The 22754-nt window shown below is 35.6% G+C and overlaps 1 pseudogene; it reads right to left on the reverse strand.

Moving 5' to 3' along the window:
* Window positions 1-1916: 1916 nt before the first annotated feature.
* On the reverse strand, window positions 1917-22413 carry LOC115855666 (eukaryotic translation initiation factor 3 subunit E pseudogene; annotated as a pseudogene).
* Window positions 22414-22754: the final 341 nt, after the last annotated feature.

Here is a 22754-nt window from a genome sequence, read left to right on the forward strand (position 1 = left end):
AAGAAAATGTTGTATATTCAAGACAGAAATAACTTTGTTTTCCAAGTAGTTAACGAAAAGAATATATACTATTTCTTTTGTTGCAAAAGTAGATTCAGTCTTGAAATATAAAAATAAAATTCAGCGATACAAATGGCAAGGAACTAATTTATGATGACCTCATAGATATGTACTCTTTATTAAGAAACTAAAAAATGACAGTGTTTAAGTTGTGCTGGGCTTCAGCAGCTGTGATTGTATTATTATAATCAGCTATCTAATTATGTTGGAATGGTGCAAATTTTTTTATGTTTAATAGCTCAGTGGTCAAGATACCCAAAACTAGCACAATTAGAGATTTGAAAATGAAAGTAACTTAGTCTAAAACTTTTTAGAACAATATACATATATTTTTGTAAACTAATGTAAAACTGATTTTAGTATTAATCTGTTGTTCAGTTTCAACTACACCTATTTGGAGAGTTGTGACTACTTTCCTATTTGGAGAATTGTGACTAAATTAATTACCCTTTCTTTAATCAGCACGTTTAACCCAAGAAACTTCATTTACAGTGTCTAGTTTTAAAATAAACCACAATGCAATGAACAAATACGATAACTGAGTACTGAACCTATATTCTAAAACCTCTGATATATTTTTTTCTCTGATGTTAGGAACAATGAAGTAAAACTTAAGAAATATATGTAAGAAATATACAAGAAGATTTTGCAGTATTTTCTTCTATAAAATTGGCAAACAGTGTTTACTGTGAAGCCAATAAGGGCATTTGATATGATCTCCATCATACCACTTTTTTTTCCAGCATGCTTTCAAGTTTCCCTAAGTTACACATGCTATTTGGGAAAGAGAAACATAGGCAAATTTAGTAGCATAATTGGAAATGAATGGGTCATCACGTGTGGTTGTAATATAAAATATTTTAGGAGTAAAGCAAGTAAAGCATAATGGTTTAGATCTGTTGCTCTCAAACTTTAGTGCACATCAGAATCACTCAGTAGTGACTCCTGAGTGGGCCCAAGGATTTTTATTTCTAACAAGTGACAAGGTGATGTTAATACTTTTGAATCAGGGAGCATACTTTGAGAACTACTAGTTTAGAGGTCCATGAGTTGCTAATTTTACTTCTGAATTAAATTTAGTTACAGAATGTAAAAAATTTTATTGCTTATAATTAGTAGAACAAGATGTTCAATTTTAGCCTAATGTTAAAATCCTATGAGTGAAAGGATAATTGAATATAAACTTAAAGGGTATATTGAGAACAGATTTATTACAATGGAGTCTGCAGTTCATATGACTGTATAACAGAGTGCCTGCTCAGAGCCCTAAAGATGAAAGCACTGTTGATATTGGCATAAGACCAAGACACTCCTAAGAGCAATAACTAAAGCAACAATCAGTGCTTGTTGATATGTTATAGTAACATATCAACAATACACCCCAAATGGAGACTAGAGGAGCAAAGCAACACCATGTGACAAAGTTAAAGGAGATGCTGTGTAAGAAGAGACAAAAGAAAGGTTTTTGAAGTCTCTATTTGAAGAGTGACTACAAATGGTCATGAATTGGTACATAGATCAAGGGTATCCAGCTGAAGTGGATAAGGGGAGTTAAAAGTCCACCTCCAATCCTTGCACCCAGATACCTGACATTGAGGTAGGGGTGCAGTTTTAACTGCACAAAATCATCATTTGTCCAAATGGTACATCTTTTTCTATTTCATCTCCCTACTTCAAGAGTCTATGTTTTATTTTATTATTTTTTATTTTATTTTTTAATGAAGCACAGCCAATTTTATTCAAAGTCTCCAAAATTTATATTTAACATGTTAATTGTTTCTATAATGTTTCATCTTTGTAAAATGGTTTTATTTCACCTTTCTTTTATAGATTTTTCATTTTTTCTGTACAGTTCTTCAGTAGAAGCCAGAGTCCTGAGTTATACAGTTAGGAACCTCTGACCTACTATTCTGGTTTTCTTCTCAATATTCATGGCCAACACCTGGCTTTTAAATGAAAAGCTTTTGGTCTTTTCAATCACTTGCTGAAAGGGTGAGACTGCATTGTTACCCATAAGCACATGACATAATTTAGAATCAATCTTGGCATCCAGTCTTGTATTTCTAATCAAATTTACAACCCACCTTTCAGCTTCTTCTGGAGACATGTTCAGTTTATCTGCCAACATGTTAATGCTGATACACTGATGGATGGACAAAAAGTCTTAAATATGAAGAGACAGACATTTTTAATGAAGTCCTCAAGACAAGCCACCAAGAAAAAATCATTCACTAGCACTGATTCACATTCCCTCAGCTTTTTCTGAGCCCCATCAAAGTGAAAGTTAACATATAAGCATTCAACAAACTCTGTAATTGGATCTTTACATGTGTAAGACTCCTGTTGAATAACTTGGACCAGATATTTTAGCACCTGTGGCGTTTTCAAACATCTTTCTTTGTTATGACTGTTGTGGTCAAACAGTGGAGAATATGTGGACACATCGTCTGAATTGCATTAAGATACTGAGGATGGTAAAGGAAGAGATCGATAACATTATCACGCCCTTGGGGTTATTGAAGAAAACAAACAGAGTCTAATGAATGAGCCGTGTTCGCTGCTGAAGAGACTGAAGTGGAGAACTCACAGAATTGTATCTATGGTCTCTTTTAGCCATGTAAGGTCTTCCATGGCTGCATCCCAATTCTGCATTAAGATTTCAGAAACCAGTTTTCCCCAGAATGAACTCAAAGCATTTCTATCCGTTGCTGGAACCAACACTCTAAAGAAGTAAAGATATTCAGCAGCTCAAGAGTAATTTCCACATTTATATAGGAATTTTGCATACCAAGAGTGTCTCTAAACATTCCTGCCTAAAACCATGCTTGTCTGCCAGGTAGTCAAATCGCATCTGACCATCCCTGTTTGACTGCATTTGCTTTGTAGTTTCTGGATCTTCAAACATCTTCACAATTGGTTCTGTTTCTGCCTGAAGCTGTTTCAGTTGTACAGCAACAGTGGTTCTTTTTTCTCTCAAAGCATAAGGAATATCATCAGAACAAAGGTTTTGGTATACATACATAGCAAAGGCTACCGTGTTGTTATCACTAAGAAGATCCAATTTCCCTTGTAATGATTGTTTTTCATTATATATCTCCTTTACAGAGAGAAACTCAAGCAATGAAAAGACTAGATGCCGATCCAAAAAGTGTGCAATGTGAATAGTCAAGTCCTACTCCACCTTCTTGCCAAGGAAAAGTAAAGTGTAGGAGTCTATGTTTTAAATTTAAACCCAGTAAGCCAAGGAATTTAGGACAATTTGTTAGTTCCTGAAATATGGAAAGAAAGCAACCACAATTAATGCTGGTGCTATAATATTGGGTTGGCCAAAAAGTTCCTTCAGATTTTAAGTTAAAAATAAGACACATTTTTCATTTTCACTAAGAACTTTATTGAACAACTTATTCACCCTTTTGTTCCACTACCTTCTGCTATTTTCCAGGCAACTTCATAATTCCATCTCCCCAAAACTTTTTATTTTTTTGAGCAAAGAACTGTTCCAGGTGCCTTTTATAGTCATCCAGGGAATTGAATTTTTTTCCATTAAGAGAATTTTGTAAAGACCGAAATCAATGGAAATCTGAAAGTGCAATATCTGGTGAATACAGCAGATGAATCAGAACTTCCCAGCCAAACTGTAACAGTTTTTGCCTGGTCTTCAAAGAAACATGTAGTCCTGTGCTATCCTGATGGAAGATTATGCATTTTCTTTTGACTACTTCCGGACGTGTTTTGTCGAGTGCTGCTTTCAATCAGTCTAACTGGGAGCAGTACTTGCTGGAATTAATCGTTTGGTTTTCCAGAAGGAGCTCATAATAGAGGACTCCCTTCCAACCCCATCATATACACAACATCACTTTCTTTGGATGAAGACGGCCTTTGGTGTGGTTGGTGGTGGTTCACTTCATTGCCCCACAATCTCTTCCATTCCACATTATTGTGCACTATCCACTTCTCATCACCCGTCACAATTTGTTTTAAAAACAGAATGTTTTCCTTACGTGTAAGTGGAGAATTGTATGCGGAAATATAGTCAAGAGTTTTTTTGCTTAACTTATGTGGAACCCAAACATCAAAGTGATTAACATAATCAAGCTGGTGCAAATGATTTTCAGCTCTTGATTTGGATATTTTGAGTATGTCGGCTATCTCCCACGTGTATAAGGTTGATTGCTCTCAGTTATTGTCTCGATTTGATCACTATCAAACTTCAACTGGTCTACCCGACCGTGGAGCATCATCCAGTGAGATATCTCCAGCACAAAACTTCACAAACCACTTTTGACATGTTCAATCAGTCACAGCACCTTCACCATACACTGCATAAATCCTTTTTTTGCGTTTCAGTTGCATTCTTACCTTTCTTGAAATAATAAAGCATAATATTCTGAAAATGTTGCTTTTTTCTTCCATCTTCAATATTAAAATGGCTACACAAAAATTCACCAATTTTGATAAGTTTTTTTTTAATGCACGCTGATATGATAGCTGTCACAATACAATCTAACAAAATTGTTTCTAATGAAGTTAGACAACTAAGCACTACTAGAGCCATCTTATGGAAAAAACAAATGAACTTTATGCCCAACCCAATAACTTTATGGTTACATGACCTTAACTAAGTGGTCTAACTCCTCTAGGCTACAGTTCCCTAAAACATGAATTGAAGTTGTTGGAATGAGTAATCTCAAATGCTCTTTCATCTCTGCAGTCTAATAATCCTATGTTTAAAATAAAGTAAGAGAGCATATGAATAAAAAAGATCATGAGCATTGACACCAGGCAGATCTGGGTTCAAACCCACATTCAGAAAACTTCCTTGTTGAATGGCTTTGGATGCATCATTTAATCTCTCTGAGATTCAGTTGACTTATCTGCAAAATAGAGAAAACAATTCTTCCTTCATAAGAACAAGTAAAACTAAAGAATAATGAGTTCCAATATAAATATTCAATATTTTCTTGAAATCATTGAAGAAAAAAATTCTCCCATTATATTTCTGTCCTTGGTAAGATGAAAAATCACATAGAATGAAAAATCACACCTACCCCCATATCAAATCTCCCCTCTCCCAATACTGCAAGGTTTAAATACAATAGTTATTTAAAAAAAAAAAAAAAAGATTGGAAAGAAGGAAGGAAGAGGTAGAAAGACATGGAGAAAAGAAAAGAGAAAGGGCTGTGGGGAAAAAAAGAAATATATTTTTTAATTCCAGAAGAGAACTCTTTCTCCTTAACCCAAAATGATTAAGTTAAATCATGACAGTACAGAGATATATAGAACATATGGAAAGTTACATACTATAAAAATTAAATTGTCAACAGCTATATATAAAAGGTATGACTACAAAAGGAATAAACATAAGCCCTATAAGAAATATTTAACAGGTAAATACTACTTAAAATAGTTTTGGAAGTCCTAGCCAGAGCAAGTAGGCAAGAAAAATAAAGGCATCTAAATTGGAAAGGAAGAAGTAAAACTGTCACTCTTTGCATATGACATAATATTATATGTAGAAAACCCTAAAGTCTCTACAAAAAAACTGTTAAAACTAATAAATGAATTCAGTAAAGTTGGAGGATACAAAATCAATATAAAAAATCTACTGTATTTCTATGCACTAACAACAAACTCTCAGAAAGAGAAATTAAGAAAATCATTCCCTTTATAATTGCATCAAAAAGAATAAAATAAAAAAATATAAAAAAATAAAAAGAATAAAATACTCAGGGATAAATTTAACCAAGGTGAAAAACCTGTATTCTGAAAACTATAAGACACAGATTAAAGAAATTAAAGAAGGCACAAATAAATGGAAATATATTCCATGCTCATGTATTGGAAGAATTAATATTGTTAAAATGTGCATACTACACAAAGCAATATACAGACTCAGTGAAATCCCTATCAAAATTCCAATGGCATTTTTTCCACAGAAATAAAAGATCCTAAAATCTGTGTGGAACCACGAAAGACCCCAAGTAGACAAAGCAATCTTGAGAAAGAAGAACAAAGCTGGAGGCATCATACTCCCTGACTTCAAACTATATCATCACACACTCCCTGACTTCAAACTATATTGCAAAGCTATAGTCATCGAAACAATATGGAACTGGCCTAAAAAACGAGACATAGATCAATAGAACAAATAGGTAGTTCTCAAATAAACTCAATGTATATGGTCAATTAATTTATGACAAAGGAGCCAAGAATATACAGTGAGGAAAGGACAGGCTCATCAATAAATTGTGTTGGAAAAACTGGACAGCAACATGCAACAGAATGAAACTGGACCACTGTGTTACACCATACACAAAAATTAACTCAAATGGATTAAAGACTTGAATATGAGACCTGAAACCAGAAAAGTCCTAGAAGAAAACATAGGAGGTAATTTCCTTGGCATAGTTTTTGTGATTTTTTTTTTTTTTTGGATTTGAAACCAAAAGCAAGGGCAACAAAAACAATAACAAAAGTGGGACTACATTAAACTAAAAAACTTCTATACTGCAAAGGAAATCATCAACAAAATGAAAAGACAACCTACTAAATGGGAGAAAATATTTTCAAATCATATATCTAATGAGGGGTTAATATCCAAAATATACGAAGAACTCATACAACTCATTAGCAAAAACAATTCAATTTAAAACTGAGCACAGGGCCTGAATAGACATTTGTCCAAAGAAGACATACAGATGGCTTACATGTACATGAAAATGTGCTCAGTGTCATTAATCATCAGGAAATGCAAATTGAAACCACAATATCACCTCACACCTGTTAGAATAGTATTATCAAAACGACAAAAGGTAAAAAATGCTAGCGAGGATGTGGAGAAAAAGGAACACTTATATACTGTTTGTGCGAATGTAAATTGGTGCAGCCACTATAGAGTATGTAAGTCCCTCAAAAAATTAAAAATACAACTAACATATGATCCAGCAATTCCACTTCTGGGTATTTACCTAAAGAAAGCAGAAACACTAACTCAAAAAGATATATGCACCCTCATGTTCATTGCAGCATTAGGTACAATAACCAAGATACAGAAACAACCTAATTGTCCATCAATGAATGAAAGGATAAAGAAGATGTGGTGCATATTTGTATACACTGGACTATTATTCAGCAAAAAAAAAAAAGAATAAAATCTTTCCATTTGTGACAATATAGGTTCACCCTGAGCATATACTAAGTGAAGTAAGTCACTTATACTAAGTGAAATAAGTCAGACAAAAAATAACAAATACTGTATGGTCTCACTTATATGTGGAATCGAAAATAAAAAATAAAAAGAAGCTCATGGATACAGAGAACAGCAGATTGGTGGTTGCAAATGGATGAAAGGAGTCAAAAGGTACAAACTTCCACTTATGAAATAAATAAGCCATAGGGATGTAATGCACAGCATGGTGACTATAGTTAATAATACTATCTTGCATATTTGAAAGTTAAGAGAGTAGATCTTAAAAGTTCTCATCACAAGAAAAAAAATTATGAAGCTGTGTATGATAACAGATCCTTCCTAGATTTACTGTAGTGATTATTTCTCAATATGTACAAATATCAAATCATTATGCTATGTGCCTGAAACTAATATCATGTTGTATATCAATTATCTCTTTATAAAATAAATTGTCAACAGCTGTATATGAAAAATATGACCACAAAAAATGTATGGAAGCACTATGAGAAATATTTAACAAGTACCTATAAAAGAGAAGATCAGTTATTAAGATGGAAAATTCTCAAGAGTGTTTTTAAAGGATGGTAAGTGGTATACTATTTTCTAGAAATGCTGGAAACATTGTTGCCATAGAGGCTCCAACCAAATTTTGTTTGAATCTTGATTCCAACACTGTGCTCCAGTAATGTGACTTTGGGCCACAGCCTTGATACCAACACCTATCAAATGTAGATTATACTACCTACTTGTCTAATGAATCTGTTGCTTACTAGCCTGGTGGTCACATAACAAAATCAATTTAAATGCTCCCAGTCAGTTTCTGATCTATTTCTAAGTTTTATCTCTTCTGCGAATTAAATGAGATAATGCATTTAAAGTACTTGCACATAGCAGTCATTCAATAAATAATTAATATAAAGATTAGCATAAAAGTTCCAGTAACATGCAGTTAAAGATATATACATGTGGATACCATCGTTTCAATTATTTTAACACCCTAGGATTTTTAGCTCTGTCAAATGAATCTAAAATATTTATGGTTTCTTCAAAAACTGATAAAGGTTAAATGAAGATGAGTTAATTTTCTAAAGATTCTATTACTTTTCATGGGACAAAGGAAAAACATGGCTACCTTAAGTTTCACATTTTCCATGGAAGTCAAGTCATAGCACTACCATATCTGAATGTTGGTCAATGTATCCAAATATCTAAACATAATAACACAAGCAGTATTTGCCTAAAACACAAATAAGTCCACTATTTATGTGTAGGCTCTGAACATTGGTTTTTAGAAATCTCAAGAATATGATAATATCTCAAAAAATATCCTTTTATCTTCTTAGTATCTGAAATTCCAAAATTTAGTGCTTCTTTAAGTTTAAAGCTATGATCCCTCTTATATTCAAATACTCCTGAGAAACATCCTTTTTAATGTAATTATTGGTCCTTCATACTTATTCTCATCTATAATCATGATTTTTGACCAATTGCTTCCCCTGACACAGCCAGCCTCATAGTCTAGGTGACTTTTCCACTCCTCTTTGGCTGTGTACTTACAGTCCAACATAAGCCCATTTGAAATGATTAAACAGCAGTGATACTGCTCACGCTTCGAAATAAATGTCTTTATTTTTATGTTTTATTATATTTTATAAGTAAATACGTAGGTATATTTTACAGATCTTAAAAAATGCAAGTCAAAGAAAATCAGTATCATATTTCACTCAGAGATATCCTATGCAAATAGCATCAAAGAACTCATACCCTGCTGTTTTCATATATCAGAAGTATTTTCCCTGATGATTAAGTATTTTTATAAGTAACTGTTCTAATGAATGTATAATATGCATTCACACACTTGTGCTATAATTGTTTTCAACAACCCTGATTGCTAATGCTAATTTTTCTGCATGACAATAAATATATTTATAAATAAACACGTGAGAACCTACGTATTACTTTAGCTTCCTAAGAGGGGAATTCCTGATCCAAAGTTAATAAATCATCTACTTTTGCTAAGTACTTTATTTGCTTTCCTGAAAGATCATAGAAGTTAACTTTAAATAAGATCACTGTCTAAATCCTTCCAGTAACACTTAATTTTAGTTTAATGGAAAAATAACAAATTCATGTTCATTGCAGAAAATTTAGAAGATACAGGGAAAAATAAAAAGTTCTGAGAAATTTTACCATTTACAATGAATAGTTGTTCTTGTTTTCACCAGAGCTTTTCCGTGCATATTACACACATATTTTTTAAAGGACAATACAGAATATACAATTCTGAGCTCTACTTTCTTTTTCTCTTTACATGGTATCATAAGCATTTTCTAATGTTGAATTATCTTGTTTTCTTCTTTATCCCAGTAGTCACCACTGTCTACACTGTTACCTTAATCAGAAACTCAGAGCAATCACTCCAGACACAACTTTTTCTCCTTTTCCAACATCAACAGCTTAAGCCCTCACATATCCTCTCCTAGAATAACTCATGTGAGCTTCAACTTCCCTCCAACCATATTTCACTGTTTCTCTCACTTGTGCTATTGCAGGTACCCCTTACCAGGTCTTTCTACCTCCAACCCAGCCATCTTGTATCCCATAATCCATGATGCTAGAGAATCTTCTTTCTAATATTGAGACAAAATCCTGTTATCCCAATGATTACAATGATTCGTTTAAGATAAAACCCTGGTTTTTCAGTGTAACATCATTCTCATTCACTTCTTTAGCTTCCTTCATCTCTTGACATTGTCCCAGTTATAACTTGCCCTCAGGAAATGCCAACCCACTTGTTCTTCCTTGATTGTGTGTTGCTCTCCATGAGTATGTAAATTCCCTATTAAAAGTCTCCTGTAGAGACTATGGAGGCCCACAATACCTATATTTAAGTCCTGGCTGTGCCTGCTGTTGACCTGCTGTTGACCTTGGGCAATTCACTTAACTTGTAGTTACTTCAGTTTTCTCACTTGTAAAATTAGGTTAGTAACAGTGCTTACCCATGGGATAGTGATGAGGATTGAATGAGTTCATATTTGTAAGGAGCTTGGAACAGTAACCCACACAAGTAAGTGATGTAAATGTCTCTTAAATTGAGGCTTTCACGTTGCCTGTTATAATGCTTAGCTTATACACCCTGCTTAACTTTGAGATCGCTCCAAAAGCATTTTTATGAAACTAGACTGAGATGCCTGCCTCTACTCTTTGACCTTTGTCCTATCACTCTGCACACAGTGTTGAAATCGTGACTCCCAAAATGGTCAGTTGTCTGAGAGAAGAGGTTGTCTTTCCTCTCTTCATTGCCAAAATCTAGCACAAAGCCTAAGAAAGGCCCTGTTGGTTGTGGGCCATCAGTATCTGTTTTGCAAATGAACTGGCAATTTTGATTAAGGTCTTGTTCACTACTTGTTCTTTTCATGTGCACTGTGTTTTCAAGACCCTAGTTTAAATTTAAGAAAATAGTTAAAGGACCAATCCTTACAATAGATTACAAGCATGCAATCTAATTTTAAAAAGAGACCAAGTCAGAATCCACTTTTATCTGGCATTTTACTATATTATTTTCATGCAGAAAGCAAGTAGCACATGCCACATAATACTTTAAAGATTAGCAACCCACCAGTCATATTTACTAAGATTAAAATTTGTAGCAATCAGAACTAAGCATGATAAGAAGACATGAAATAGACCCTACTTTTAAAGGTGCTTGGGGTGCTCTTGAGTTTCAGAGTATACATCCACAAGATTATTTAAGAATACTTAAAGACCTGTGACAGGCTATAATTCAGAGGATAAGCAAACTAGAACAATGTATTATCCATAAGTATAAAGAATACATAAATGGAACCAGTAGGACAGAATCATTCAGCTCAACAATGAAATGACTTTTAATTCAGATTATAAAGTCAGATAATTGTACAAGGATTTGAAGAGAGGTTAAAAATAGCTATGAGAGATGAATAGCACACTTAGTCACGAAAGTAGAAATAAAACAGATGAACTGAAAATAAGATTTTTGGAGGATGTAAAGCAGTTGGCAAATTCTCTCTGTCTGACATTCTATGAGGAAATGAAATAGGTGAGTATGCTACAAAGCCTGGAATTCTCTTTCCATACAAGTCTTTAAGGAAAGATGAGTAAGATAAAACCACTTTGTAAATGAAGATGTTGCAAATATATAGATATTCTTGTAACACCACTAATGTTATTATGAAGTTTATAACAACAATACTAATAGTAATAATAACATAGTAATAGTATAACAAAGGATATAATGGTGAAAATTACCATTATATTAATAGAATAGGGAAAGCAGTATATAAGGACAAATATAAATATTCTAGATTATGTTATTTACATACTTGAAAAACTGAATACCTGAGTATCTAACATGAACTATACCAAAGAACATGCTATTACTTTCCTAATAAAAAGAAAGAGCTTCAAAGGCAAACAAATAATTTTCCAAAGTCTTTTGGTCTCCAAGTCACTCTTACACAAGAGGAATTTGATGAGTTAAGTGTAAATGAATAAGAAACATGTGGATTACATTTTCTTTAAAAATACACAAGGGTTTAAAAATAAAGGAGAAAAAGTGTTTGGCACAATGCATTTTCCGTAAAGCCAAACCAAAAACATTTGAGACAATTTTAGATTGTAGTATGACCTTCAGCATTGTTGTGTTTGTCTATTAACCTAAAAATAAACACTATTTTTCAGTAGGAGAACTGAAGCCATAAAATATACACCAAGGTATGGATATGAATGAATAACTTCTTAAGGATTTTATTGATTTTTTTTTTAATAATCTCCCATCCAGAGATGTTGAAGCAAATGCCCACCACATGTGTCATACTCTGTGTCTATTCCATTATTTCTTCATAATGTTTCTGGTTCATGTATTAGAGGAGACAACATCTGAATATGTGTAAAAAAAAAAATGTCAACCTTCCCCTAGTGGTAAGATTGACTTAACCTCAACTTATACTCTTCAAATAGTTCCTGTGTATTCTCAATTTGCATCATTTTTAATACTTTGGTTCATGCTTTACTCCAATTACTGCCTATGTATTTGTTGGAAACACATTGTCTATGATGACACTCTTTTCCTGTAAATAGGCAAGAATTGTACTGAAACTTGAAGAGCTGGGTTATTTTGAGATTTACTGGTGGGTAAGTCAAGATTGTGGAACACACCATTATGCCAGGCAATGTCCAACTTCACAGCCTGCAACAAATGGAGAGAACAATTAAGCAAGAACACCAAAAAAAGTTGGTGTTTTTATTTTTGTTGTTTGCTGCAGTCTCACCTGGTGTTTCTATTCAAGCATGCATGGCACTTCAGTGATTTGGGATCGCTGCTTTGTTCTTCTTGAATTATTGATATGGTAATGATCATTTTGTTATTCCTCAAATTCCCCCAATCATCATGCAATACTTCATCAACTTTATTCCTTTTATGCCAAGCACAAAGTTTTGTCAGTTATTAATTTGTACCTTTCCTCAAAGTCATCCTTCCTTTTTTCTTTCCATGGCCAGCTTCCCAAAGGAGACACTTATCTCTCTACCTCTAACCTGCAGTTACAAAAAAGAAGAAATCATCAGTCTCCCTTCCACTTCAAGTATGAACCCATAGCCTGATGACAGGAACTTGGGGTTTGGGCACTTATTCTGCATTTCTGGGCTGCTTTGCTGATACTGGTTATTCTATCACTTTTCTACTTAATAATCTTTGAAAACACCCCATTGCTCAAAAGCTAAACTCCTAGCCCAGAATACTAGAGAGCAGTATTTACTCAGTAAATATTTGTTGAAAGAATGGAAGTATTCCTCTCATTTATAGCTGTCTAAAATCTATCCCCAAACCACCTCTTACTACATTTTGAAGCACAAAACTCTGTGGTAGGCAGAATGGCTCTCCAAAGATATCCATCCCCTAATCATTGGAACCTATGGATATGTTATGCTACATAGTAAAAGAAGGTTTGTAGATATAAATTAAGGTTACAGACTTTAAAATAGGGAGTATACTATGGATTATCCAGGCATGTTCAATATAATCACGTGAGCACTTAAAGGTAGAGAATCTTTTGTGACTGGAGGCAGAAAAAAATGTGGCAGAAGGGAAAGCAAGATATATGTGACAGAAGGGAAAATCAGAGAGATTCCAAGCAGGAGCCCATTTGATGTGCCCTTCCTGACTCTGAGATGCAGGGACCCACAGGGAAGGACCTAAGAGCCACTAGATGCTAATGACAGCCCCCAGCAGACAGCCAGCAAGAAAATGTGGACCTCAGTCCTAGAATCACAAAGAACTGGATTCTTCCAAAAACTTGAATGAGTTTGGAAGAAAATTCTTCCAGGGCCTCTTGATAAAAGCCCAATTGAACAACATCTTTATTCCAGAGCAGAGAAGAGAAACAGAGCAGAGTAAATAGCCAAGCAAACAGAACTGTAGGATAATAAATTTGTGTTATTTTAAGCTAAGTTTTTGTAATTGGTTACAGAAGCTATAGAAAACTAATACACTCTCAAATAAGTCGTCCTTGAGTTATACCCACGTGTGTCATTGCCTTCACCTCTGATTGGCACACTACTTATGACAGTAACACTCCTTTTATATCAATTCCCAACCCAACTCTAACTCACAGAAACTTCTTTAAAAAAATTGCACTGGGTCCCTCCCAGCAAAATATTTTAATTAGTTAAAGGTTTATAAAAGAAAATACTTAGGAGAATTTCTTTGGTTTAATTAAAAGAACAGTATACCTTTTGGATTACTTGATACTATATATGACTTTCTCTTTTGATTTATAACTATAGGCATTTAAGAAAAAAAATTTAAGCCAGTGCTTAGCAAACCTAAATATGCATGTATAATATCTAGAGATTCTATTAAAATGCAGATTCAGTACGTCTGGGGTAGGACTGGAGATTCTTCATTTCTTGTGAGCTTTAATTATATTCTGTCACTTATTTTTTTGTGTGACCTTGGGTAAATTATTTCAGAATCTGAACCTAAATTTTCTCATCTGTAAAATGGATATAATAAGTAAAAATGTGATCACGAATATAAGGGAAATGCTGTTTCTTGTGCCCTATGACACAACCCCTTAGCCTACTGTAATCTAAGCTGCATTTTTCATAGACAGAGCTCATCACACTTATCACATCCCATATGAAACTATAGCCATATTTTTCCACTTTTCTGTTATAGCAACTCAGGAAGTATCAGCAAAGCAGCCCAGAAATTCAGAGAGTGAATGCCCTTGGATGAATCCATCCATCAGTGGAGCTAGGGATTAGTAATCAAGGTCCCAGGCTCTGCTTCTTCATTCAACAAGTACATTCAACACAGTTCTTTAGAGAGAATGAAGCACACAGTGGGATTAAGTGCCAGTTGTTAACAGTGAGAACAAATAGCTTCCTTTCCTGTGTCACTTTCCTCATCTCTTCATTTCTGTTTCTGGGTATCACCTTCTAAATAAGCTACATTTTAATAAGTCCTTGTCTTAAGTTCTGCTTTTAGCACGGCGATCACTCATACTTTCACCTGTTTTAGAATGGGATGACCAGCAGCAGAGAGAGAGAAAACATTGGCTTATGGTGTAGCTTCAATATTGAACTATGTGGGGACAATGGCAATTTTAAAGACCATGGAATAAGCCGAATTTTTAATTTGTTTGTGTGTTTGTTTGTTTTTTTGTTTATATTGGAAACCTTGCAGAAAGAGAATGACAGTCTGAAGTTATCCACCTATGAATTCAGGGAATGCTGGGAAAGCCAAAGGGCCTTCATGGAAAATTTTCAAAACTTTTGTTTCCTACAACTAGCGGTAACCTTTCCTGAAATTCAAGCACAGGATTTAATAGTAAATGTAGAAAAACTGCAAAGGAGACAATATTTGGCCTCAGTGTCTTCTAGGCTAAAGTTATGGTGAAGATACAGAGTAAGCAGGAGCCTGAGGTCTGGAATGGTGATAGCTGTTGTACCCAAGAAGGCATGCATTAGTGAGAAGAACACTAGTATCTTTGAGAAGTTCATTGTGGCTGTCCTCTGTAAGACAGAATTAGCAGGAGGATATGATGCCATGAGAGATAGGGCCCTCGTGTCAATGAAGATGACACGGTTCCCGAATAGCAAAGACCAGATGGTGGCACATAGCCATCAGGAGCAAAGTCAGTATAATTACTATAAAGCACAGCAATACTAATATGAAAAACAAGGGGCCCTTAAATTACGGGGTTCTTTGACAATTCTAAGACACTGTGATATGTCTAGGAGTGAAATAAATGAGCAGCAAGCAAGGGTGATGCTGGATATGAATAAAAAACCTCAAGAGAAAATAAACCAAGGCTTCTATTAGCTTCTGCAATGAAAAATCACTATTCCTTGCCCAGTTTCCAGATCTGAGCTAACCTCACACACAGGGTCTGGTGACCCAAAGGGAGATAAATTCTCTTGAGGAAAGACTCTGTCATGCCACCAAAAGCTTGTATAATAAATGTTTCGCCAATCTCTCCTTGAAAGAACCTATGGCCTTAAAGTAACTGCATATTGAGGAGGAAGAATACCCACGATCTATCGTCAGGCGTTGAAAACTGAGCCTTACTTGATACTGAAATTAAAGTGACCGTAATCCCTAATATTATTGCAAGGCAGTAAATGGATTTCTGGCCTAAACCTATCTTGCAATGGATCCAATCATTTCATGGACTTGCCCTATGTCATTTTGGTTCCGGTCCTGACTGTGACCAAATTAATGCATTTTTCCATCTCTCAGTTTACCCCCCCTGCAATGGGATGATAATAGGAGTAGCTAATGACAGGACTATTGGAGAACTGAGTGACTTAATACATAGGAGATCTTAAAACAATTTGTTACACGCTAACAACACAATAAGTTTTATTTTTTTGTTTTGTTTTCCTTCATTCAGCAACTGTTTATTGAGCACCTGCTATATGCAGTCACTGACCAGGCACTAGAACTATAAAGATGACTGTCATGGTCTCTGCCTTCAAGACGCTGAGAAACTGGGAAGAAATGAATACAAGATGGAAAAGACAGTACAACAGGATAAATGAATATATTTCCCTGGAGCAGTCTTTTCAGATGAGATGATATTTTAACTAGCTCTTGAAGGTTAAGTAAGAGCATTCTGGGAAGTTGTTGCTGCTGCTACCGCTGATAATGATGATAATAAATAGTAATTAATAATACAATCTTTAGTTAGTGGGTAACATTTACTTGCCCCTCAAGATAGGCCAATTTGTAATATCAATATGTATTATTTTGCTTAATCTTTATGAGTTTGGTTTCATTTTTTGTTTGTTTCTTTATTGAGGTATAGTTGATTTACAATGTTGTGTTAGTTTCAGGTATACAGCAAAGTGATTCAGTATATATATATATATATATATATATATATATATATATATTCGTTTTCAGATCTTTTTCCACTATACATTATTACAAGGTATAGAATAGAGTCTCCTGTACTGTAGAGTAAGACCTTGTTGTTTATCTATTTTTTATGTTGTAGTGTGTATCTGTTAGCCCTAAGCTCTTCATTTACCCTCCCCCTTCCCCTTTGATAACCATAAATTTGTTTTCTATGACGGACCTAGAGATTACCATACTAAGTATAGTAAGTCAGACAGAGAAAGACAAATATCACATGATATCACATGATCACTTATATGTAGAATCTTAAAAAATGAAACAAATGAAATTATATACAAAACAGAAACAGCTTCATTTTTATCTTTAGCCTTGAATTTAGGAATCTGAGGCAGAGAAAGATTCTGACATTTTCCCAAGGTCACTGGGAGAGTTAATGGCAGAGCTGCAGAGCGAGCTGGGGCAGAAAGGCATTTTAAGCAGTGAGATAAACAGTGGAGAGCACGCTTAATTATGAAAAAGCAAGGCTTGATGTTGAAGGAGAAAAAATTCAGAGTGGCTTGAGTACTCAGTGTTCAAGGTGTTAAAGATGGTGGAAAATGGTGAAGAATCCTGAATATTTTGCTAAAAGCTTGAGCGTAACACAGAAGGACACAGTAGGAAAGGAGAAGCTTGTGGAAGTTTATGAGGAGAAAAACAAGAGTAATGCTACACTTTAGAAAGAAATTTACATCCATCATACATCATCTCACTTAATTCTTTCAACAACCTGTGATCTATGTAACAATATTTTTGTTTGGAAAAAAAAAAAAAGGAAGCATACATTTAGAGACTTCAGTTATTTTCCTAAGGATTTAAGGATGACAACTCTGGAAGCGGTATACTTGAGTCACATCTTAATTGGAGGGAAGGGTTAGAGGGAGGATATGGTAAAGTCAAATGTGACTGTGGTTTCTGGAGTAGGGCACTGAGTTAGAAATGACACCATTAAATGAGATTTACAAGAGCGTGTGAGGGTTACAGGAGGACATAAGGAATTCAGGTTTTGCAAAAAGACTTCGTACAGATTATCAGACTTCCTGGTAACAGAAGCTTTTAGATGAGCCGTTGAAATATACATCTAAGTTCTAAAGAGACGATAGATAAAAATGGCAAAAAAAGGTAATTATTTGAAAAGTATTAATGAACTTTATGCCTTTACTTTTCTGCATATATAACCATCATGCCTACTGACCCGAGGTCCAGGGCTATAGGCATCAGTCACTGGGGGAATGAGAAAATTAAAGTCTGTTTCAGAAGCAATGTAAAGAGAAAAAGAGATGATTACAGAGTACCGATAATATTTTACAATAAGACAGTGATTTTAAATCCCAACACTGTAGAGAAAAATAAAGATTAGCTTGATTTCTTTAGTTTCTATTAATATATGAAGGGCTAAACTAGGTGTTTTCCAGTAGAGAAAGCAGCCACATTCCCCTGAGGGCAAGATGGAAAGAAAGGTGACAATGTGATAAGTGAAATAATACTTCACCCTGACCTTGAAGAAACGTCAGGAAATGGAGGTGGGGGAGAGAAGGAGATTGCCTTGTGACTCAATATTCCCTCTCTGTGGTTGATCTGGAGGTGAGGAAAGTCTATTAGACAATTTGAGGAGAGTACCAAATTCAGGGACTTGTGACTCACTCCCTCCTTTGAGATCATTTGGGTGGACACAGGACACTCTGCAAACTGTGCTAACGTGAGGTACCCTAGTCTGATCAAGAAGGTGGAGCAAGGACTTCCCTGGTGGCGCAGTGGTTAAGAATCCGCCTGCCAATGCAGGGGACACAGTTTCAATCCCTGGTTTGCAAAGATCCCACATGCCGCGGAGCAGCTAACCCCATGCGCCACAACTACTGAGCCTGTGCTCTAGAGCCCACGAGCCACAACTACTGAGCCCACACGCCTAGAGCCCATGCTCCACAACAAGAGAAGCCACTGCAATGAGAAGCACTTGCACCACAACGGAGAGTAGCCCCCACTCGCTGCAACTAGAGAAAGCCAGCACGCAACAACAAAGACCCAGCGCAGCCAAAAATAAATAAATGAAATAAATTAATTTAAAAAAAAAGGAAGGTGGAGCAGCATGGTAAGAGACATGGTTGACACTCTCTTGGTCCTGCCATAGTTCTATAGAAGAGGGACCACGTTGGAAGTCACCAGGTCTGTGAGTAACCCTACTGTAGTGGGATGAGTTAACTTGGGTCAAGACCAGACAGATGCATGGAGGAGAATTGCATGTCTCTGCCAAATGAAACTGAGGGTCAGCTGAATTAACCAGGTGGGAGATGCCTATGCTCCTGGAAGGACAGTCACAACCCTAAGTTCAAAATCGCAAACTTTAGTTTCAGGGGCATGTAGGAGGCCTAACTACAAAGTAGACAAGACTGATGGCAAAGATATCAGTTAGTGCATGTGCAGTAAACAGAGGGAGGCTGAACCAAAATAAGACAAAACTAAGAGCCACCATGAAGATATATGAATGACATGCCCCTTCCTCTATCCTGAAAATTCAACTTCTTAGCAAGTGAAGTAAGAGAAGGCAAAAAATAGCTGAACCCAGTTTCTATCTGTTTTCATTGCTCTTTGTGCCTATTTTTATCTTCTACATTTTTGTGTGCCTTTTGTGGTTTTAATTGAGATTTTATATGACTCCATTTTGTCTCCTTTCTTTGCATATCAGTGATACTTCCAAGACCACTTTCTTACTTTGTTTTCAATTTTGCATTTTTAAATTGAAATATAGTTGATTTACAATATGAGTTTCTGCTGTACAGCATAGTGATCTCATATTTTTATAGATTATACTCCATTTAAAGTCATTATAAAATGTTGGGTATATTTCCTGTGTTGTAAACTACATCCAAGTCCACTTTCAATTAATGCTTCATGGGTAGTGTGAGTACTTTAAAATAACAAAATAATCCTAATTCCTTCCCCTTATCCTTTGTATTACTATCATCGTTCATTTCACTTATATATAAGCATACATAACAAATATACATAAGATACATACATAAGCACAATTAAAACTTTTTTCTATTTTTAATTTGAAAAAAAAATTGTTAGAACAATGAAGACTAAGAAAAAAAATATTTTACCTTCACTTATTCCCTTTCTTTATATAAATCTGAGTATCTACATTATTTTCCTTTTCTTAAAAGAGGTTGTGTTTTTTTAATATTTGTTGTGAAGCAGGTCTAGTGGCAAGAAATTTCCTCAATTATTGCTTGTCTAAGAAAGTTTCTATTTCTCTTTCACTTTTGAAGGATAATGTTACAGCATACAGAATTCTCACATGTTTTTTTTTTTTTTTCCTCTCAATACTTGAAATATGTTGTTCCACTCTCTTCTTACTTGAATGCTTTCTAAGGAGAAGTTGGATGTAATTTTTATCTTTATTCCTCTGTAGATATGGTGTTTTTCCCCCTCTGGCTTCTTCCAGGATTTTTCCTTTATCTTCGATTTTCTGTATTTTAAAAACATTACCCCAAGGTGCACTTTGTTTGTTTGTTTTTGTTTTTATCCTGCTTGTTGTTTTCTGAGCTTCTTGGAACTGTGGTTTGGTGTTTGACATTACTCTGGGGAAATTCTCAGTCATTATTGTTTCAGATATTTCTTCTGTTCCTTTCTCTCTTTTCCACCTTCTGGGGTTTACTATATGTGTATGTCACACGCTTTTGTTTTCTTACAGTCCTTGGATATTCTTTTCTGTTTTTCTTGGTCTTTGTTCTCTTTCCTTTTTAGTTTTTGAGGATTCTATTGATGTATCCTTCAGGTTTGTTCATATTACAGCATTTTTTATCTCTAGCATTTCTTTTTTATTCTTTCTTAGGATTTCCATCTCTGCTTACATTGCTTGTCTGTTCTTGCAGGCTGTCTACTTTACCCATTAGAGCCCTTGGCATATCAACCACAGATTTTTTAATTCCTAGTCTGATAATTCCAACATCCCTGCCATGCCTGGTTCTGATACCTGTTCTGTTGCTTCAAATTGTGTCTTTTCCTTTAGTGTGCCTAGAAATTTTTCTTGAGAGCTGAACAATGGCAATACTGAGTAAAAGGAGCTGTTGTAAATAAGCCTTTATTGATGTGGTGGTGAAGTAAAGAGGGAGGGAAACTTTTTATAGTCCTATGATTAGATCTCAGTCTTTCAGTGACCCTATGCCTCTGGACTGTACTTCACAGGTTATTTCTCCCCACTTAGTTGAGAAAAGATGCTAAAGTGGGCTTGAGTTAACTACAGTCATACCTTGGTATCTGTGGGGGTTGGTTCCAGGACCTGCCGCAGATACCAAAATTCCAGGACGCTCAAGTCCAATAGTCAGCCCTTAGTATCCATGGCTCTTAATCTGCAGATTCAACCAGCCAGGGATCATGTAGTATTTATTCAAAAAACTTCATCTATAAGTGAACCCAGGCAGTTCAGACCCATGTTGTGCAAGGGTCAATTGTATTTCCCTTCTGCCACATGGAAGGCTAGAGTAGGCTAGAGTTGGGTATTTCCTTTCCTCATGTCATTTAGCCTCTGATAAAACCCCAGAAGTCTAGGGTCTGGTTAACTAGTTTCTCCTGATGACAAGCCTTGTTAAAAGAAACAGAGTAAGTTTGGGATTGACATGTACACACTGATATATTTAAAATAGACAACAAACAGGGACCTAGTGTATAGCACAGGGAATGCCGTTCAACATTCTATAATAACTAAATGGGGAAAGAATTTGAAAAAGAATAGATACATGTATATGTATAACAGAATCACTTTGCTGTACACCTGAAACTAACACATTATTAATCCACTATGCTCCAATATAAAATAAAAATTAAAATTAAAAAAAGAGTATAGTTATCCCCTGCTTTTTGGAAGTCTGCTTTACACCACTTCACTTTTATGAAAGACCTACCTTAGTACCTGCTTTCACTAACCAAAAGAAATCTGAAGAGTATCTTGGCATTTATGAAAAAATGTAAAAAACAAAATTAGCATTGCATGTTTGTTCTGCAGCGAGTCATTATAGAGGCAGCGTGCACCCAGAGCAATAAGGGTGGCCCCACCAAGCTCCTTCCCCAGGAATTACACTCAGCATCAAGCCACCAAGGCTTTGAACTGTGCCTGTGAGCATCTGTGCTTTAGCTCGATTTATTTTATGCATCCACTGGCAAAATGTATCCTAAGGTAATTGCTTCTTCGCTTTACACCATTTCAGTTTATGAAAGATTTCATGAACTCCCTTACTTTGAAAAAGTGAGGGAAACCTGTACTCTTGGGTATTTCATAATAGTTCCTTTTCCACCTCCCCCTGTGGGAAGCCTGAGGGGATTTTTCTCACACATTTACTGTGAGAATCTGGTCAAGCTCCTGGAAGTAAATCTCACAATAATGTGGAGGGACCCCTATGACTGAGTCCCTCTAGAATTTTTAACTCTCAGATTTGTCCACGCAAAGCCTCCAGAAATGTATCAAGTACAGTTTAGGTTTCTCTACCCCAGCACTGGTTCCTGCAGCAGTTTCTGCTGGTGAGTCTCTGCTCCTATAAGCCAAGACTCCCTGTATTTTCCTGACTGTCTCTCCAGTCTTGGGGGCAGCAGTTTGCCCTGTGGGCATTCCTCTCTCAGGATGAGTTGTTGAGTTTTTCATCCTGTCCAGCTTTTTACTTGTTGTTAGAACTGAATGATGACTTCCAATCTTCTTCCACACAGAACTGGAAACCAGAAGTCCACCCATGTTCTTTTGCAGTGTGCTAGTAGGCCTCAGAGAAAGAGGCATCACTGTATTTGTGCATGCATGCTGGTGGATGATAGAAAAAAGAACATCAGAACAACAAAGCATTCTTCAGGCTCTCCAAAATGAGAAGGTAATTTGAATGTATTATAGCAAGAGAGCCTTCTTGCTGGGAATTGGAATCCCTCCCCTAGCTGCAAGAGATCTCTGGCCATCCATGAGCATAAAGAGAAAGAAACCCTGGGACAGTAGCCCCAGAGACTTGCAGTAGAGTCAGTGCTGTCCTCCTTGGCCATTCATAAGCTTTCACAGACTCAGCACCAAACTGAAGTGCTGAGGGTAGA

The sequence above is a fragment of the Globicephala melas genome, chromosome 4, assembly GCF_963455315.2.
Source record: "Globicephala melas chromosome 4, mGloMel1.2, whole genome shotgun sequence".
In the NCBI taxonomy this organism is placed as follows: domain Eukaryota; kingdom Metazoa; phylum Chordata; class Mammalia; order Artiodactyla; family Delphinidae; genus Globicephala; species Globicephala melas.